Below are 6626 nucleotides of genomic sequence, written 5' to 3'. Positions count from 1 at the left end.
TGGTAGTACTGGGAAGTGTTGGGTACTGAGATAGCTGGGAATTAATCCTGGTGAAAATATGATCACTGGGCTGCAACATTGCGATATAATGAGGATAGCCGATGCAGAGAGGTCTGCATCTAATATGGCCAAGAAAGCAAGACCAACATCCAGGAAGATGAAAAAGAAGCTGAAAGACCTGCTAGAGGCCAAAGAAGGGCCATCATATGCAACAGGACAGTTTTAATTAACTGTAAGTAACAAATTTTAAAGTTTTTTCTTTAAAGTCAATTTCCTGCAAACGAAAATTTTCAGTACATATGCCCCATTATATCAGAAACTATCATAGATAAATTTTCAGATACTCTGCATAACATAAAAAGCCACCTCTGGTACTACATTCGTTAATATTTCACCACTAGGAAGTTCACAAAAAATATTTTCTGCAGAAGAAACTTAATATTATTTATTAATAAATTTAAAAAGTATTTCTTAAAAACTATAAAATGGATAAAGTAGATTTTAATACAGTTGACTCTATTAGCACCATGTAACATACAGTAAAAATGGGTCAAATACTTGCCTAAATTAACATGGGTTAGATAGGCAGGGTGTGGGCCCCTTATCGTGTGGGCTCGCGATCGGCTCTGTTGGGCCCACGCAGAAGGCATACACTTCTTTAAATCTTAGACGGTTGAACCGACGTGTAGTTGTGAGCACAGGAACCAGGCGTTATTTCTCCTTTATACTGATTGGAGGAGACGCCTGGAACCACTGAAAAATTCGTCTTTGTTGGTCAGTTCGTTCCCTCGCACTCTTAGCGCTCTGTGTGAGCGGAGGCGAGGCATGTTGGGTTTTGTGCAGGGTTGCACGGTCGCTGGGTTGTCGCTGTGATGCTCTCTGGTGAGTATGACATGCCACCTCTGTACGCACGTGCAAGTGCAAGGTTCTAGTGAGTGCTAATTTTGCTATCGTTTAGCTAGATGTATATGGTACCGACCCTGTTTATTATTCGGTCACGAGCCACCTAATGCATCGCGACCCCAATTAAATTTCATGCTTCTTTTCCCTGCGAATAAAAAGCCAGCATTGATGAATCAACCTTTACTAAAAAAAGGTGAATTGTACCTTCAATTATTCTGTGATTATTTGAATCTTTGTGTGTGAACAAATGAGTATGCATGTTGCGTCCTTTAGTCAAGCTAATACCCGCTGAATAATGATGATTAACACGATAACAAACCGTTTCCCCTTACGGAACCATAGTTACGATTTTATACGTGTTAAATGTTTACTGAAGTCCGGGAATACATTCAATTTTGTGAATAAAAGTCAATTTAGACTCAACTTAGTTCGTTAAACGTTTTCCAAATGTGCATACCAGAACACCATCCTAGCTCGTGTGGTATTTAACACCATGTACTCTGCATGAGAAAGACAATGGAGGGCATTTACTAAAGTTCAATTCCTGATCGGTCGATCTGAAGTCCGATACTTAGATTTCCGTTACGCGGTTCCTAAATTCAATTATGTTGTTTGTCCATCCTTGTGATTGGAGGTCTGGAGGACTTGGGCCGTTCAATTATGTAAGAAAACGAAACACCTACAGCCGTCCTTATGATGTCATTTATTGTATGGTTACCTGTTTCGATGCTTCAGTGCACCATCTTCATGCCTTAGCTGATGCCAAGATGGTTAAACCAACTGTATACACGACGTGTAAGTGGCCAACGTCCTTAACTGGTTTCCGCAGACTGCCTGTAACCGCAATGTTATCTCTCCAACCATCAACCATTGGCCACTGTTACATCGTGTATACTATTGGTGTTAACCCTCTCGGCATCAGCTAAGGCCAGAAGATGGTGCATTGAAGCACCAAAACTGGTAGCCATACAATAAATGACATCATAAGGGCGGGTGTAGGTGTTTCATTTTCTTACATAAATTCAATTAACATTTATGTGACTTCAGAAGACTTGGCATTCAGAGAAACTTAGAGAAAGATAAGCACTGATTTGATCGGTAGGATGTTCGCAGCCACGACAAAGTCCATGTTATATGACAAAAATGAATCCCGCTTAATCACGAATTACCAATTTTTAGGAGCCGGCCGGAATGGCCGAGTGGTTCTAGGCGCTACAGTCTGGATCCGCGCCACCGCTACGGTCGGAGGTTCGAATCCCGCCTTGGGTTCGAATTCTGCTTTGGGTATGGATGTGTGTGATGTCCTTAGGTTAGTTAGGTTTAAGTAGTTCTAAGTTCTAGGGGACTGATGACCGCAGAAGTTAAGTCCCATAGTGCTCAGAGCCATTTGAACCATTTGAACCAATATTTACGTTTCCTATATTTTTATAAACAGTGGGAGGCTTTTAACAGCTTCCGTGGGAGCAGGTTAAGTCCTTGCTTGATCTGCTCTGATTGTGGTCAGTTCTGATTCGACGCGAGAAACAATGAGAACGATGCAGTTACCTGACATACTGGGAATGCTGGCGGTCTACGGAATTATAGGAAAGCGTGTGTCATTGCTGCGAAACTGGCCAGCAGAGGCTGGAAGATGTGCTGTGGGGATGTAGGTCAGTTGACAGAGCACGTTGCATGAGAAGTGAACGAGGGCTCTGCAAACTTTTTGACACATGCAAACTGGTGAGCACGCTAATTCCTCTCGTCTGCGTCATACGGCACGCTGTAGTTGGGAAAAACTTTTCATTGATCAATACACAATAATGGGTAACTTATTTATTTCTGGTTATAAAGATTATGCTATCAACTGTTACAGTGTTTAAAGTGGGAAACTATTACATTAAGACAATATTGTAATACATGACTCCATATAAGCAAAATAATTCCGTCCTTCACATGAGTTACGAAAGTTGTAATTTGTGGTTTCGTTCCTGTATATGGTAACAATAAATTTACCACACTGGAATTATTTCGCATGGTTTGTATGTTTACTCTGTATATCATCTAGTCAACTGACAAACATTTGCAACACTGTTCCCGAATTCCGTTGCCTGACACCTCGATAAATTGATAAATTGCCATGTACCTGAGTAGACGGCTGTGTAGGGGAAGGGGCAGTGGTAGAGGGGGGGGGGGTTGCTTTGTGAATAATCACTGCGTGGTAGGGGGAGATACAGTTACACAGCTGAAGCTGACACAGTAATGTGTATATCGCATAACTTGTAAGCTACACCTAGTGAGCGTGAAATAATTGTATTGAGAGGGTGTACGAGTTTTAGCACTCCGTCTTCAGGCCACAAGTGGCCATCGGGACCATCCGACCGCCGTGTCATCCTCAGTTGAGGATTCGGACCGCTCTCCCGGTTGTTGTGATGGTATTCTTGACCGAAGCCGCTACTATTCGGTCGAGTAGCTCCTCAATTGGCATCACGAGGCTGAGTGCACCCCGAAAAATGGCAACAGCGCATGGCGCCCTGGATGGTCACTCATCCAAATGCCGACCACGTACGACAGCGCTTAACTTCGGTGATCTCACGGGAACCGCTGTATCCACTGCGGCAAGGCCGTTTCGGGAGGGTGTATGAGTATGATCGTTAATTCGACTAACATAGACCTTGAAAGTTAATAGTTTCTCTAGAGCACAGAAATTCATTAAACAGCTGCGTATACAAAGACTCAGCCAAAGCAAAACTGGTGTGACGACATACTATCAGAAGGAAAACTCATAAAACAACAAAGGGGTAAAAAATGTAATACAGTGGACAAAATGAATAGATGCAGTGCTGGTCATTTGAAAATTATGTGTCTGTCCTCATGAAAGCAGGTTGTTAATTTAAGCTGAATAAAAGTGAGGTCAAGAGAGTTATTATGCCATCATACAAGGAAATTACCATCCGACAGTCCGCCTCGGTTACTCAGTGGTCAGTGTGATGGAATGTCATGCCAAGGGGCCCGGGTTCGATTCGCGGGTGGGTCGGAGATTTTCTCCGCTTAGGGTGTAGGTGTTGTGTTGTCTTCATCATCATTATCATCTCTTCCCCATCGTCAAGCAGGTCACCGAAGTGGCGTCAGGTCAAAAAGACTTGCCCCAGGCTACCGGTCTACCCGACGGGAGGCCCTAGCCACACGACATTTCGTTTTCACCACCCTACATTTATGTCACCACTCTCTGGCTTTCATATAAAAGAGGGTCATATAGATTGCCGCATATGATACTTTCGATCTCAAGTGCAACGAAAAGAGTGATCAGCAGTTATTTTCAGGTAGGGTACTAGGAACTGGGTTGCAAGTGAAACATTAGGAAAGTGTTCAAATGGTTCAAATAGCTTTAAGCACTATGGGACTTAACATCCGAGATCATCAGTCCCCTAGACTTAGAACTACTTAAACCTAACTAACCTAAGAACATCACACACATCCATGCCCGAGGCAGGATTCGAACGCCGGCCGCTGGTGGCCGAGCGGTTCTGGCGCTACAGTCTGGAACCGCGTGACCTCTGAGGTCGCAGGTTCGAATCCTGCCTCGGGCATGGATGTGTGTGTTGTCCTTAGGTTAGTTAGGTTTAAGTAGTTCTAAGTTCTAGGGGACTTATGACCTCAGCAGTTGAGTCCCACAGTGCTCAGAGCCATTTTTGATGGAAGTAAAAATGTTGCAGTTAACAAGGATTCACAAATGAACCGTTTGCGAGATAATTGCAAATTTATTGCAAAAAACTACAAGAACTGCTATTTTTTTTTTTTTACAGTGGTCTTGAATGAAAGTATGTGTAAGATCAGCCAGGTCAGCGAAGCTCTCTAAAGAGTTACTGTAAACGTACAGAACGTCGTGGGGCAGATTTTTTCTTTCTTTTTTGTACGAAAATGATGTCAGAAGAGGGCTCTAATAATGTGATAAAGGATAAAAAAGTGCTTGTTGATAAACTTATTCGGACTTTACAGAAGAAAAGAAAATTTGCCCCAGGTGAGTGAAAAATCAGTATACCTACTCGTCAAACGATGAAACTATTGGTGAAGTGGAACGCTATTTTAAGTTACATTTTTCTGCCTTATTGTCTGCTCACTAAAGGATAGATTTGAGATTATGTACGGTGACAGTAGCAGTGTGTCTACTTTTACTGGAGCCTTCTGTATTTAATGCTGACCTCCCGTTTGTCACTTCCTCCCGTGCACCTAGAATCGTCTTCTTACCTCCAATGTCGCAATGTGCGTTTGAGTCGGCAATCCCTATCACATTCTTCACATCAGAATGGCCGCCAAGGGCGCAAAGAATTTTTTTCTCTCCAGGCGTACAACAGCGGCTGGGTGAGACGCCCTGAGTATTTCTGTTGTGCGTTGACCACGTGGTGTCTAGGGTCGATATATTAACAGTGTCGTAATAAGGAACGACCAAAGAATTTCCGTTCAAAGACCTAACAGTCCAGAATCGGTATGCCAAACAGACTAAATCGCCGTTAGCATTGAGAAGACGGCTGCTCAGATTGTCTCCAAAATCGTTTATATATATAAGGAACAGCAAAGGGCCTATAACACTACCTTGGGGAACGCCAGAAATCACTTCTGTTTTACTCGATGACTTTCCATCTATTACTACGAACTGTGTCCTCTCTGATAGGAAATCCCAAATCCTGTCACATCACTGAGACGATATTCCATAAGCACGGAATTTCACTACGAGCCGCTTGTGTCGTAAAGTGTCAAAAACCTTCCGGAAATCCATAAATACGGAATCGATCTGAAATCCCTTATCAATAGCACTCAACACTTCATGTGAATAAAGAGCTAGTTGTGTTTCACTAGAACGATGTTTTCTAAACCCATGTTGATTGTGTGTCAATAGATCGTTTTCTTAGAGGTAATTCATAATATTCGAACACAATATATGTTCTAAAATCCTGCTGCATATCGACGTTAACGATATGGGCCTGTAATTTAGTGGATTACTCCTACTTCCTTTCTTGAATATTGGTGTGACCTGTGCAACTTTTCAGTCTTTGGGTATGGATCTTTCGACGAGCGAATGGTTGTATATGATTGTTAAGTATGGAGCTAATGCAACAGCATACTCCGAAAGGAACCTAATTGGTATACAGTATGGACCAGAAAAGCACTCCGTCTTCAGGCCACGAGTGGCCTACCGGGACCATCCGACCGCCGTGTCATCCTCAGTTGAGGATGAGGATAGGAGGGGCGTGGGGTCAGCACACCGCTCTCCCGGTCGTTATGATGGTATTCTTGACCGAAGCCGCTACTATTCGGTCGAGTAGCTCCTCAATTGGCATCACGAGGCTGAGTGCACCCCGAAAAATGGCAACAGCGCATGGTGGCTGGATGGTCACCCATCCTAGTGCCGGCCACGCCCAACAGCGCTTAACTTCGGTGATCTCGCGGGAACCGGTGTATCCACTGCGGCAAGGCCGTTGCCCAGTCTGGACCAGTAGACTTGCTTTTATTAAGGGGCAGAAATAACAAAAAATTTAGAAATTATTTTTATTTGCTTATTTGATAGTAAATATAATTGAGATTATTATCCCAAATTTTTTCCTTGAATTTAGAACTACAAATGGCATAAAAAATTAAAACCCTAAGCAGTGTAATGCGCCAAGCCCGCTTTTCAATGTACCAAATGGAGGAAAAATTTTATTGCAGAATTTGGCCTGTGAACCTAGAAAATATAGCTTTAGAAAATT

The 6626-nt window shown here is 42.9% G+C and overlaps 1 pseudogene; it reads right to left on the bottom strand.

Annotated features, from left to right (window-relative positions):
- Positions 1 to 6244: 6244 nt before the first annotated feature.
- On the bottom strand, positions 6245 to 6361 carry LOC124796515 (annotated as a pseudogene).
- Between the last annotated feature and the right edge of the window lie 265 nt (positions 6362 to 6626).

The sequence above is a fragment of the Schistocerca piceifrons genome, chromosome 4, assembly GCF_021461385.2.
Source record: "Schistocerca piceifrons isolate TAMUIC-IGC-003096 chromosome 4, iqSchPice1.1, whole genome shotgun sequence".
In the NCBI taxonomy this organism is placed as follows: Eukaryota; Metazoa; Arthropoda; class Insecta; order Orthoptera; family Acrididae; genus Schistocerca; species Schistocerca piceifrons.
Note: the sequence above shows the minus strand (reverse complement) of the source record. Positions and strands in the feature narration are given on the sequence as shown.